The sequence below is a fragment of the Charadrius vociferus genome, unplaced genomic scaffold (assembly GCF_000708025.1).
Source record: "Charadrius vociferus isolate BGI_N301 unplaced genomic scaffold, ASM70802v2 scaffold163, whole genome shotgun sequence".
Taxonomy (NCBI): Eukaryota; Metazoa; Chordata; class Aves; order Charadriiformes; family Charadriidae; genus Charadrius; species Charadrius vociferus.
This window is the reverse complement of record NW_009648332.1, coordinates 8,137,648-8,152,399: the sequence shown is the minus strand read 5'-3', so window position 1 is coordinate 8,152,399 and position 14,752 is coordinate 8,137,648. Positions and strand designations below refer to the sequence as shown.

The 14,752-nt window shown below is 40.2% G+C and overlaps 1 protein-coding gene across 1 annotated transcript in view; it reads left to right on the top strand.

The window, feature by feature from the left end:
* Nucleotides 1-14,752, top strand: part of ST3GAL3 (ST3 beta-galactoside alpha-2,3-sialyltransferase 3) — a 136,543-nt gene that overhangs the window by 34,553 nt on the left and 87,238 nt on the right. The gene's annotated exons all lie outside the window — the stretch shown is intronic.

The following is a 14,752-nucleotide window of genomic DNA, read 5'->3' as shown; positions in this document are numbered from 1 at the left end:
GTGGGACTGATGGTTTGTGGTTTCTCAGGACCACTTCCAAAGCAGCATGCAATCATTTTTTTTTACTGATTTTCTTTTTTTTTTTTTTTTCCTGGGGAAGTTGGTTTATTGCTAAAGTCTGGTTTTGTTTTAAAAGAAAAAAAAAAAAGAAAAAAAGAAAAAGGATAAGGATAGGAGAAGTTACTGGTTCAGCTTCTCTGGTTTCCAATAGGATGAGACAAATACCTACAAATCCTTGCAGGAAGAATCTGTAAAAAGCAAAAAAAAAAAAGTTAGTGGCTTCTTGGAGGGACTTACTGTAAAAGTCTTAACTGAAACTCTGAAACAGCACTTAAGTAAACATACAGGTTGTATACAGTTCTTGATTAAATGTGGAATATATTTGCTGTTCTCATTCTGTGTTGCCACTGCTTGTTTTCAGTTTGTATATCACTTTCATCAATGATGAAATCAAAGCAAAGACAGTATTTGCATTGGAAGTTGGTCCATGCATTTGCTCTTACATGATTTCAGAAACTTGACACAATTGGGCTTTGAGTGATTTCCACACGTCTCTAGAGTGCCGTGCCCATGCATGATATTAAATGTTTGTCTTATGGTGTCCATATCTCTTTTTTGGAGTATGAAACTTAAGATGTTTTCCAACATGGCCTTGTTCCTCTGTCTCCTACAAATCTACAGTTGGTTGGTCAGGATCATCGGTCCTTGGTTTTTGGAAAACCAAAATCTTCATTTATTTTTCTGTTCAGAGACTAGAGTAGTAGAAAAGATACAGCAATCTGTAAGGAATAGCAGTTAAATAGGTATCTGGTGTCCAGAAATGCCTAGACCTAAGGTGTGCAATATAAGCAGCAAGACGAGTAATTTAATTTACCTGTGTTGGGGGTAGGGGAGTGTAGTGCAGAGTTACTCAGGCCCTGAGACAGCTCACGGTTAACAAAACAAACAGGAAGATTTGCAGGAGACCTAAGGTGGGGAGCACTGGAATAGAAAGGGGGGTGTGCATGTGAAGAGGTAAGGGATCAGTGACACTTGAAGTGCATTCCTTGCCTTGAAATACAGTCAATCACTGTGGTGCGCTGGCTTATCTGGACTGTGGTGCAAGTGCAGCAACAGATGTAGCCACCTCACATTTGCAGGATTTTATTTTTATTTTTTTTTACTTCAGTACAAAACTGCGCAAATCCAGTTGTGTTCCTTCAAAGGCAAGTTCAGCTCTTCGTCCGGTATAGAGAATTGTTGGAACAGAGTTTAAATTTGTTCCCATAGCAGCATTGAATGTCTCTGCACAGTCTGTCTTGGAGCTCCTGGTTCTTGAACCAAACAGGATCCTTGTGTGTGTGTTCCATAATGGTGAGATCTCCTGGAAGAGGGGTCTCATGTGGCGCTCCTCTGTGGAGCATGTTCAGGTAGCCCTGCACAACACTGTTTTCGGGGATGATGGAGCAGATTCATGTGTTGATCCAATTTTTCATGCTGCAGTTGCATAGTGAGTAGGAGGGGAAGGTGACCCAGAGCATAAGTCCCAATGCAACTTTGACCCAAAGTTGACATAAAGTGACCCAAAGCAACTTTGCAGTCTGGCTGATGAGGTCTCAGACCTTGTTACTCCTAGCACTGTGTGCCTTCTAAATAGGTGAGTGTTTCTGCTCTCTTTGCTGCTTCTGACAGATTGGTTCCGATCCCGAATTGCATTTGTATTTTGCTGTATCTTGTTTTGTTTTGGTTGGTTGTTTTTTTTTCTTTTCTTTTTTTTAAACTGCTGTAGCCGCTGAAAAAATGATTGTAGCTAACATGAAAACAGATGTAAAAGGCTGGCATTGTGGTGTATGCAGCCTTAAGCTGTGCGTATTGGCAAATTATTGGGTGTCAGATTGCATGATTTGGGCATAAAGGCTGCACTGCAGTTAAGAAGGCAGAAAAACCCCACACTTAAGCTCCTTTATGGAAGTAGGTAGCTGAAAGGTTAGGGACTGCTATTTCAGACATAAACACTTCTTGGCACTCAAAGCAAGGGCACGTGTAAGTGGGTATGTTTTACATTGTGTCTTATTAAGTTTTATTTGCCTTTGAAAGATAGAACAGACTCAGGGCCTTGGGGGAAGGCATTGGGCGCAGACTAAGCAGCCACTTTGTCTTTGGAAAAAACAGTGTAGAAAGCTGGGAGGATTGTGAACTTAGTGCTATCTGGAAGAGATTTGAAGCTAGAAGCAAAGAAGCTGTTCTTGTGTTCATGGAAGCAGGACTTCGTATTTGCAAATAAATCTGTCTTGCCTCAAAGAAATGCTTATCTCCCTCATATAATCATGGAATGGTTTAGGTTGGAGGGGACCTTAAAGATGATCTATTCCAACCACCCAGGGACACCTTCCACTAGACCAGGTTACTCAAAGCCCCTTCCAGCCTGGCCTTGAACACTTGTAGGGATGGGGCATCCACAACTTCCCTGGGCAACCCGTTCCAGTGCCTCACCGTGCTCATAGTGAAAATTTCTTCCCGATATCTAATCCAAATCTACCATCTTTCATCTTCTGGAAAAAAAAAAATAACCTCTAGCTCTGAATTTGGCTGAGTGCGAATAGCTGTCTGGGTGGAAGAAAGGTGACACAAGAGTGTCTTCTCAGTCTTATTCAAGTTCACAGCTTCTTCCCTTTTGAAGTGTTAATGCCAGAATGAAACACAGTATTTTAATAAAGATCCTTGGTTTGTGAAATTACTTGTGGAGGGAAGGGGGGGAGTTGACTGTAATGCAGGTTTTTCACAGTGGGTTTGATGTTGAAACTGTAAAACTAATAGTCACATGGAGGACTGTATTGGAAAAGGGAGCTCACATGCTTACTCTGCTTGTAATTCTTTTTGTTTATAGGAGGAAGATAATGTTCTCAGTTAAGGGAATGAAACATTATACTATTTTTGTGGGCTGCAATAATGGTATTAATTTGGTGCTTGCAGTGCTTTTCAGCCATTCTTAGATAAGTCCTAATATTTCATCTGTAATGTTTGAATGCAAAATATATTGGAGGAAAATGAACAACATTTTAAATTTGGCATTAACTACAAAGCAATACTTTATGTTGATAAAAATCTCAAGTTTTTTAAAAGTAGAACCCCACAGAGATACTTCAGAATTAATTGATGGCAGATGAATTTAACGCAGTTAAAATGAATTAAACCCCTTGCTATTTAGAATAATATAAAGATGTCTAAATTTTATTCCCAAAAGAGGAAATACAGTTGTTAAGTCCAGATGGATTTTTATTTTTATTGGAATACGTTTTGAGACTAGTAATATCTATCTTTCTTTTTTTTTTTAATGTTGCTACCATAGTGTTGGATATGGGACAGCACAGACCTGCTTTTTAAAAGTTGTTTTAAATCCAGTTATATGAACAGTTTTACTATTTTATTTTGACAATTAGCACTCTCTTATTGAATTTGTAAGATTTGGAAAATAAGTACGAGGATGATGTACAGTATAGAAAAGCCAAGGGCTCAGTCCTATGTCAGGTTATTGTCAGCTGAAAAGTGGCGACTGTCCATGTCTGCGATTGTAGCCTGCCCAAATGGAAGGTGGTGCAGTGGGAGCTTAACCTCTTTTCAGCACCCTAAATGTGACTTTTTGCCTTGCACTGAGGGCTCGCGCCGAGGCAGGTGCTGCGGTAGATGAGTGATCAGCTGATCACATCTGAGTTGCAAAGGGAAACTTTAAGGGATTCAATCCGTTCATTTGGCTGAAGATGAGAGGCAGTTCTGCTATTGCTGTGTTAGTTCAAATCTTCTCATTCCATAAAGTTATTAATCCTATCATGGTGGTTATTCCTTGCTGTGTTTTACTCATTGACAAGTTCTGGGCCTGATTCTGCTCCACTGGTGGTGGAGTAGAAATCAGTAGACTTTCTCCTTCAGTTGGGACTGGCATCAAAATGGATGGCAAACCAGGAAGCTTACTACCAAAATAAGTATTGGTTTCTCTCAAGAATACATCTGGGGGAAAAAAAACAACCCATCATTGAGCACGGTGCTGTATTGCAACTCCACTTTAAACAAAATATCAAATTATTACTGATAAATTTTGCAAACAGGTTAGAGGCTGGGAGAGTGGTGTATGAGGAAAATGAATGACTAAGAAAGGGGTCTGGATGATGGGGTGAGCTAAGTCCAAGCAGGCAATAAGTGTTTCTACATGACCAAATGTCAAGTTGCATGTATAAAAACTAGGAACTCTAAACCACAATTGAAGCAAAGTGTGCCCCATCGTATGACACTGTGACTAAAAGTACTGGGCATTAACTGGTGAGCAAGAGTTGTTATTGTGGTCATGGGTAAAAGTGCTGTTGAGATTCCCAGATGGCAAAATAAAAGGGTATCAAGCAGAGAGGTTATATTTTCTTGATACTTGGCACACGTGCTGTATACAGTACAAAGGTGAAGGATACTGATCAAATGAAATGTGTTCAGCTGGGGAGCTACTTGTGTGAGTAAAGATGTGGAAAACATGGTGAGAACCGCAAGGAGCATAAAATACTTGGCTTAGCAAACAGTGTCAGGGAAGAGCTGGTCGTAACAGATGAGTCCCCTAAGTGGGGACAAAATATTGATAATACATTTAATAAGAAAAAGCTCTCCAGTCTAACAGTCTAAAGCCTATTATGATTCAGTTTTGGTACAGTTGACCAAGCTTATTAGGCATAAAATTAAATGATTTTCAATAAATTGTAGCTACTTTGGGTAATGACATCATGATTTGTTCCATACTCCAGTGTTCTGCCTTTTGCTGGATGCCTGTTGTTTTGTCTGGCTGGTGAAGAAGTAGTTCTGCTTCCTGGTGGAAGGAAGCATAAGGAGCTATTTAAGCAAAATAACAAGAAAATGTTACAGCAAGAAATGGTGTGAAGAAAAAGGGGAAAATGAACTTGTACTCTTGTGTTACAGATTCAGTGGTTCTTTCCTTTGACTCCGTTGGACATACAATAGGCTCAGGTACAACATTGCGTTCTTCTCTATCTCCCACCTCATGACAAGGCTTTTACTTAATTGGACATGGTAGCCATGTTGGGAGGCAGGTCACCAAGTCAGACTTTTGTGGGAATCAACCATCTAGCCAAAGTGGGTAAAAAGGTCCTTTTGTAAGTGTAGTGGAAGCATTAAGGGTCTTAGTGCAACATGAGGATTAACCTGTGGGACCCCCTCCATCACCCAGCGACGCAGATGACCCGGACACATTACATCCGTTAGTGATGCGGTTTGTGCTTCTTTTCTCATGTGAAAGGCATTAAGATGATGTCACCCACCAGCTGAAGAAAAACTGTTCCATGCTACTAGGAGAGTTTCTCAGCTAAACAAACAGTTGAGTTATTTGGGGAAAGACATCAGGAATGATTCCAGGAAGGAGAAGGCAAAAGAGTTGTAGCTAAACAAATAGGGCTGGAAACTTGTTTTTTTGGGGGGGTGGAGATTGACCAGCATTATTGAACCCCAGGGCAAATCCTGCCCAATCTAATTTCCTTCGGAACCTGAGTATGACCTTCAATTAAACTGAACCAGAAATCAAAAATTCTTTTGTGTTGGGGGGACTTCATGAAACCAGTAACTATCCATTTGGCTACGTGTAATACGTGAGCTGTAGCCAAGGCACACCATATTGAGCATGATACTTGATGCAGTTCAGTTTACAGCGTATGTATGATGATAGATGAAGTCCAAGGGAAAAGCTAAGAATTACTCTTATCACTTAAAACCCCTTAACATTGAAAAGATGGGGGTATTTACTGTCTTGTAGAAAAGAAAAAATAATCCAAGTGAAGGTTTTGTATTTTATCTTGCTTACTTTCCTCTTAGGTTGACAGGGGGAACATGCTGCCTTCCAACATAGCACCTGTCTTCTCCCTGCACAGTTTGAAAGAGAGCCTGCTGCCTGACACTAACAGCAAAGCTTGAACCCAGATTTCTGATTTACTAACCCCCCAGCTAGTGGTAGTAATTTGCTTTGTTTACAACACCCCAAATGCTTTCTGCTCTCCCTGCATCTTCTCTAAAACTTGTATCTGGAAATGGATCTGTTGTGGGTGCATGGTCTGACGTGAGAGTATCTCTAGGGTGCTGAGTGCAGAGTGGATATGTTGTTGTGTTTATGGGGGAAAGAGACCCTCTAACTCCCTTCTGCTAATTAATACCAGTCATAACTGAAGTGTGTTGTTGCGTGCCTCCTTCTGTATTGGGTGATGGTTTCTTTAGTCCGCAAAAGTAGGCGGGGAGTTGCATAGGTTTGAGATACAAAATCTGTGAATAAAATTCAGGGAAATACTTCGATCACAGCTGAGAGTGTCTGACTCGGCATACTTACACTGGAGTTATGCTGGATTGATGTTGGTACAGCTAAGACCAGAATTTGTCCCAGAGTAAAACTTTCAATTATCGCCTACTACCGATTTTTTATTTTTATTTTTTTTTTTTTTTTTTTTCCCCCTAATACTATTTTGGCTTCTAACGGATGTGAACACAGTTCACCCTGTGGATAGCTTCCAATGCAGGGTTTCTATGGAGTTAATCACAAATGTTGGGTTATGATACTACCAAAAGGGTGGTAAACTTAGTTATGAAAAATAGCTCAACTGCTCTGTGTCTTTTGGAGTTCTGTTAATATGGAGGGTGGGAGACAAGCTAATGAAATGGACTGTCTGGGTCTGTTTTAAAAGCACTGGTCTTTGTTCTGTTTCTATATTGCAACTCAAGCTTGGATTGGTTAGAAGTAAGACAGTAAAATTTGATCTTTTGTAAACCCTTCCGCTGCAACAAGATTGAATTTCTTCACTGAAGAAATATGAAGAAAACTCATATATTTGAGAAGGGAGGCTCAGAAATGTCCAAGAGAGCTGTATGTTTATTGCTTTCATATTTAGTACTTTGCATTCACTGTGCTGCAACCTTTAACTTGCTCTGAACTGATACGTGTAATAAGATGTCAAGATGTGTGATGTCTATCCAACTGAGGGATAGCTTTCCTTGTTGAACAGGAAGGAGAGAGAGAAAAACTGTGGCTATTGTGCTTCCGCTGTCCATCCCATCTCACCTTGCTGCAGACCCAGGAAAAGACAGAGCCCAGAAAGAACCCAAAGAAACAATGGCAGCTCCAGGCCCAGCCATTCCTAGTAGGTGATGTTTCAGGTTGGGGTAAGAAGGGACTAAAGTTACATGCTTTAAAACATAAAAATACATATACCTTTTTTCTGTATTAGTCAGAATTAAACAGCTGTGAATAAATCTCCCTTTTAAGATTTCATGCTGCTTAAAACCAGTGCTCATTGACTTATACTTGCATATTAAACAGCTTCTTAGAATTGCTCTTTTGTAATTGTTAATCGTGCCATGTGAAGGGCGATGTCTTGTTGCAGCTTCTGTATTTTATCTGAATTGTTTGTCCTTATCTTGGTTTTCCCCTTAACTCTGTTTTCCACATGCAAATCTCAGTTCAGGGAGGCTGGAAATTTGTCCTTATGCATTTCAGATTAATGACACTGTCGAGGTTATTCTGGATAAACTTCCTGAACTCAGTGTTCAGAAGATCGTCTGGCTGTGGAGCCTTCAAGTGCTGCTTTGAGGAAGATTATTAGCCTAGAGGACATGAGAATTGAATATGCTTGGAGTGAGACTGAACTGTCTGAGGTTCACGCTGTGGTGTAGCCTTCATGAGTCCAGATGTTTTTGTGATTCTCTTCACGACTGCCCCTTCCCTTGAAAGATAAAGTTTTGAAAAGCAAAGATAAATGCTTAATGTGATGTCTAGGCCAGTGTTTCAGCTGAAACCATTTCAGAACGGAAAGTGTCATGCTCTGAACTTGGGAAACACTAAGCAGGACACAGGGTCTTTGAAGAGACCTAGATTTCATTTGCCTGCCATAGGCAGCTGGTACTCTTTTATTTTTTTTTTCTTCCCTCTCTAGTTGCCTTGTTTTACTTCGTTGCTAGCAAATCAAACATGGGACCTTGAAAGTCAGATTTATACCCCTGCTATTTTTGTTCAAGACTTCTTCTACCTCCTGTGTCTGACAGCAAGCAAGTTACATTTTTCTTCTCTGAGCTTCATTAGGGCAGGAGTGCATTGAACGTGCAACTTTCCCATCTGCTGATAATGCTTGCTGGAAATATTGAGGTTCTAAATACCTTATGGCTGTAGGCTTACGCTGTTGTTAGACGTATTTGGTTGCAGTACTGGCCACTGGTTGTATAGCAGTTCTTCTCACTGCAGGCTGAAAACACAATAGTTTTAACTTCTCAAGCAACCATGTGTTATCTGGGTCTTGCTCAAATTGTTTGACTATTTTAACTTTGTTGTTGCTTTTTTTTCTTTTGAATTTAATTCTTAACCCTTATCAAAAGTTTGGCTTGACTTATGCAAAGAAAATGGGGCTTTTAAAATTTAGTTTAGAATAGCATTATCTGCTGCTGCTTATCTGCTTGTGAAAGCCTATGTGGAAGACTGCTTCCAGATGCTGAGTTGACAATGATAGCGGAGTAATCATCTGAAGGTTTAAATCCGTGCCTGTTTAGGAGTTTGCTGTTAGTAATTCCTTATGCTAAAGTCCTTAACCATTTTTGGGAGAAGCTGTGGGAACTATGAAGGAAACTTTCTCTGTTTCCTTCAGCTGCTGAAGGTGCTCAGAATAACAATTTTGTAAAGGAAGAGAAGAGCCCCGTGTCTGTCCTCCTAAATACAACTCCAGAATGAGTTTGGGGACTATTTTCCTACGTTTTGGATGGAGACAGGATGGAGGCCAGGAATTAGGAATACAACTGAAATCATCAGGTATCAAACTGGTAGCATAGTAACAGATTCCAAGCAGGAGAGAAAAAAACAGTGGTGACTTGCAGAAGATCACTTGCTGTTCTTTGGCTTTCTCAGTTAGAATCTGGTAGTATGGGTGGCTACAATTACAAACTCTCATCCTTCCCATATTTCTAGCGTAGTGGTTATTAATTTAGATATTATGTTAATTAATAGAATTTGTGAGGCTCTGGTAGATGTTCTTGGTTTGAAGCAAACAATTTTAATTTACATTTGGAGCTGATGTGGTTCTAGTGAGTTGGGTTTTTTGTGTTGTTTTTTTTCCCCTATCTGTCTTAATGCTATGTGGTAGTGATGGGAAAGGAGAGGTGAACTTATTATGCTGTATTTCCCTGCATTCCTGTGAAGTAGAAAAGACTATATATAATTTTTTTTTCTGCTGGTTTTCGTGTCTTTTTTCTGCAAAAATGCTTTTCCCTTTTCATTTTTGATTAATGAAGTTCTACTTCATTCTTTATTTCTTTGAGCTGTAGACTGTGGGAGCTGCTTGAATCTTTGCCAATTACTGTCATGTATTGGTTGCATAGTCCTTATGTGACTTTGCCAGCATGTTCAGTATCATCATCTGTCTTCTTATTAATGCTCTATTCCTCCAATTGAAAATACAGCTGTGAATGAGTTGAGGTGCGAATGCCAAGAAGTGGCTTACAGAATATCTCGAAATAGAAGTACTTTAATGGGATTTTTCTCTATCACGTGGCATCCCTCAGCATCAAGTCAGTACATCTTGTAAGTCACTAAAAGCCAATATAGATTACTGTTTTGTTAATATTGTTCTTGACTTTTATTAGGAAATACGATACAATTTCTAAAATAAAGAACATGTCAGAAGATTCAGTAGGGCAGTGTTAACTCCATTAGCCAAGTGGATACGTGGTAGTAAATGAAACAACTGTTGATTTAGCAAAGGTTGCAGTCTGGCTTTGAACAGATGTCTCCCTGGGAAAAGAAAAAGGAGGAAATTTTTCATCTTCCTACTGGAGTCTTTCATAAATTTAGCTTAAAGCAATCAGTTGTTTTTCTACTGTTGGAGGTTGCTATAGTTTTATTAGAAAAAAAATAAAAATCTAAGGAGTTATATAGTCTACCACATTAAGGTAACCAGAACCTGTTGAAATGTAATATGCTAGAATGACCACTTGTTTTGTTTTACTTATACCTATTTTGGAGGTAAGACAAGCAGGCAAAAGACCTTCCTGATGGATGACCCATACAGCGCTATCAGCAAGTGATTGCTTATTTGTTCTTTCTGTGCTTGGAGGATGAATAATGTAGTTGCAGTGTCTAATGAAGGAGACCCCTCTGGTGTATTGCTTTCCTCAGGCTGTAAAGCTGGGCCAGATGTCTTTGGGGGCCCCAATCAGGAATTACAGGGGGAGGAAAAAACCCCCACCTTGAAGTTAAAGGCTGGAAGTTACTTCCTTTGCTGATAAATCTGAAACAATAAGTAGTATCCTCATGATTTTAGGTGTCACCAGGGCATGCAGGGGGTTGTGACTGGAGGCAGATTTCCCCCTTCCCTGCTTTAAACTCACAGGTTTGTATTTCTGCTGTGCTGATAGTGCTTGGTGTATCTATTTCCATCAAATATGGCTGTTTTCATCAAGTGCAGTATCGGGAAAAGAAGCGTTGAGCTCGGTACAGTAGGATCGGTGTGTTTAGGTCAGTTTGCACAGCCTGAACATTTTTAGTAGAAGTGAAATTCCAAGTTTTTCTGCCAATGTTGGGGATTGTTGTATGGTTCTTGGGTTTTTTTGCTGCTTAGAATATTGCCCAACCATTTTGGTTGAAATCACAGAAACGTCAGGGTTGGAAAGGACCTCTGGAGATCATCTAGTCCAACCCCCTGCCCGAGCAGGGTCACCTACAGCAGGTTGCACAGGATGGCGTCCAGGCAGGGTTTGAATGTCTGCAGTGTGGGAGACTCCACCACTGTTCCAGTGTTCTGCCATCCTCAAAGTAACGAAGTTCCTCCTTATGTTTAGCTGGAACTTCCTATGTTCAAGTTTGTGCCCGTTGCCTCTTGTTCTGTCACTGGGCACCACTGAAGAAAACTGTTCCCATCTACCTGGCCCCCTTCCTTTACGTATTTATAAGTATTGATAAGAATATAAGTATATTATAAGTATTGATAAGAATTATTCTAGGGAGAAGGGAAGGATGAGCATGTTTCAAGCTTATGATGTTTTCTTAAAAATGTAAGTTATTCAGTCTTTTCTGAGAATAAAATAGAGAAAAAAACAAAACAAAACAACCACCCAACCCCACAACCCACCTCACAAGGAAATATTGTACCAGCAGTTGTCAAAATGTTCTCTGTACTTCTTGCTTTGGTTCTAGTTCTCTAGACCACATGCTACAGGTAGAAGGCATAATATTGTCAAGGAAGTTCTTTTGCTCTCCAGAAAAAAGGGAGCCTAAATGAGGCTATATTAGAAGTTCTTGAAGAATATTTTTTTTTTTTTCCACACACACATGGTTGAAATCTCAGATGGACAGAGAGTTCTGTGCAGACGCAGATTGGCAAGGCATGCTTCTAGCACTGGGCTGCAGAGGTGAAGCAGTTATCTTTACAGATGTCAGTTCTGTTCCTTCTGCTTATTTTTACAGAGCAAGGAAAGGCACTAAGGACTGGGCTTTACCTTGCCAGTACGTCTGGGGGTTCTCCCTGCTGTTACATGGATGACCTGGAGAAAAAGGCTGTTAAACTTGTATGCAAAAGAGTAAATGGGGATAAGGAAGAAACTGGAACATAGACTTTAGGAGGCAGGCATGCAGTCTATGCAGGGACAGGGCTACGGAGCCCAGGTGGCCTCAGCTCTACCCCTTTTGAACTTGGCTTTACATTCTTCTTTTTTTTTTCTTTTTTTTTTTCTTTTCAGTTATTTAAATAGCCTCAGAAAAGAATGCTTTCATCAGTAAGTTCCATCACTGAAGAGGTTAAAGTTGAAAATCCTAATAAAAGGATGCAACATTAAGTCCTTGTTTGTCCAGTACTTTCATTGTTGCTCAGTAATCCTGAGTGGTATTTTTTTAACCCTGGAAGAAAACCATTCTTTTGTCCTTTTCAGTTGACCCATTGCATATGACTTCTTTCTTTTTTTTATTATTACTTCTTTCTTGTCTCTGGAGTTCTAGCAGAACTGCTTTACATCTGCTGAACTTTTGTAACTGTCCATATGTGTTTTCTTAGTCTGAGGTGAATGTGAGGTGTTCGACCTTTTTCATTGCAGGGTAAGTCATTTTACCTGGCCTTTGCCACAGATACAGAACCTGCATGTGGACAGTGACCAAGGCTTAGCGCGGTTGCAGCCTCAGTTCAGTGGAGACCAAACTGCACTGGACAGGATGAAATGTATCAGGGTGGTCTGAGCTATTCTTGACAGAACTTCTGTCTCCTGAGTGTCATACTGATTTTTTTGACAAGCACAAACATTTTGAATAAAATAGCTAAAATTGAACGTTCTGCCTTCCCTCCTGGACTTGCAATTACCATTTAAACACAGAACTAAGCTGCATATAGCCCATCTTTTTAAAAAGTTTAAATTAATTTTCTGTTTCTTTGGGCAAAGTTACTTGTACTGTGCTTCTAAGTAGATAGATGCTAAAGGAATAGTGCTCAAGTCATCAGTGAAATCATTTACGGGTAGTTTGGAAGGATAAAAGCAGTGAGCCAAGTTAATTCCTGGATTGTTGATTTCTGATTAGTAGCATAAGGGGAAAATTTTGCGTGTTTGCTTGTATGTAGCTATATTGGCTACAGATGGAAAATGCAATTTGAAAACTTGATCGATACTGTACACTGTGCTTTATGGCTTTTTGGGTGGTCTGTATGGAGTTTACTGACATTAGACGATGCATTTCTCACTTGCTGCCTGGTAGCTGGATTTCTATTGGATACTTGGGAGAAATTTCCATGCTAATGCCAGCACTGAATTTGGCACAGGATTTGCATCATTTATGGAAATTGCTATGCTTGGCTGTACTTCTGTTCATATAATCCTAATTATGTGCTTTATTATGAAATTGTTGTCAGTTATTATATTCTTATTCAATTCCAATCTTCCTGGAAATGTAGAAATGCATTTTATTTCTGACCTGAGAAGACCTCTTGTTCTTATGGGACATGATGAAACTTCATTTCTCGTGTTCATTCACTTCTGTGCTTTGTGCAATGTTTTTGTGTATCAGCTCATTAACTTGGTGATTAAGGCTTTAAACTAAGGTGATGGGAGGTGAAAGCAACCTTTAGGTTAGGGCACAGAGAGGTTACGTGGGTGCCAAGGCAGGCTCTTGCAGCCAGAATCTTCAAGGGAGGGAAGGGTAGGAGTGGGATTGCCCGTTTCTCTGGGAGTGAGCTGTGTGATCAGCTCAGTCCGTCTCCTGTAATCATCACACCCTGACTAGACGGTATTTTAGATTCACTTGTCTTTGATTTAGTGGGTCTGTGCTTTGTTTTAAGTTAAATACATAACTCCAGACAAAGATTGCCTTTTCCGGCAGCTGGGCTGTATGTCGTTGGCTTTCTCCAGGTATTTTGGGGTTTTTCTGCCTTTGGTGAATCCAGACCGCTTCCAGCCAGCACGTGGGCTGCACTGTTGTGTGTCGCAGTGACTTTTGGCCGCTGTGTTCTTAGTGATACAGCTAAATGGTATTGGAAGTCTGTAACAAGACTCTGATTTTTGCTATAAAGCAAGCTAACTTTGAATCTGTAATTTAGAGGCTCCTAGTGTCTTTCCTGAGGGAGCAGCATGTAATAGAGATTCATTTCCAAGCCAGTAATAACTCTGTGACTTGAAGAAGTCCCAGTGAATGTGAAATGGCCCGTGGCGAGGGCAGCGTTTCTCTGCCTGCAGTCGTTTGCAGGTTTCACCAGCCAGCGAGAGGAGGGAGCATAGGTGCTTCTGGTTTGATACAGTTGAAAGGATAACTTACACCCTATTGAAAATCAAGAACACACCTGTGCTTCTGGGGTGAAACTAGAAATGTTATTTTTGAGGGAGCATAGGTGCTTCTGGTTTGATGTTACAGTTGAAAGGATAACTTACGCCCTATTGAAAACCAAGAACACACCTGTGCTTCTAGTTTGAAACTAGAAATGTTATTTTGGTTTTTTATACTCCATACATTTTTGGAAGGTGCCTGTTGCAAGGTAGCAGACATATATAATTTTACAGGATTACTTTTTTACCTCAGTAATCAGCAGTGAACATTATAAGTAACCACTTCAAATCTGGGGAAGGTGACATGAATGTGACAAACAGAAGGTAAATCTTATGAAACATTGCAATGGAGTTATGTCATCTGTGGCACTCAGCGTTTAGTATGTGTGTGTTTTCTGGTGCTTTGGTTGCAAAGCACGTGAAGTGCTGAGTCAGTAGAAAGCCCAGGATGATGTTGTAGTTATGAGGTGATGTATCTCTTACTGCATTTCCTCTTCTTGTATTTCCTGTGGGGAAGAAGGGAATGTTAGCTTGAATGGGATAAGACTGATGACAGTTTGGTCAGTGGCTGTAGATGTTTTTAAAAAAAAAAAAAAAACTCTGTTGCTGTTTGCTCAGTATGGCTGTTGGTTTTGGAAGGAGGAAGGGTTAATAAAAATTGAAGGCTTTTTTTTTTTTTTTTTTTCCCCAGAATGGATACCTTCCTATGCACGATCCTGCATGTGGAGGAGTTAAGTTTGGACAGGAAATAATTTCTTGTAGGAGGAATAAACTGGGAAGTTAGGAGGAAATCAGCACGTGGGGGAAGCACAGCTGTCAGTATGGGGAAGGTGGAGGAGAGGTGTACCGGTGCATCTCTAACATCAAGTACAACAGGGATAGTGGGTGGCACACAGGTGCTGGCAGAGAAGGTATTGTATGTGCCAATATCAAGTGCGCACTTGTTCTGCAACTTCTGTTACCCAAG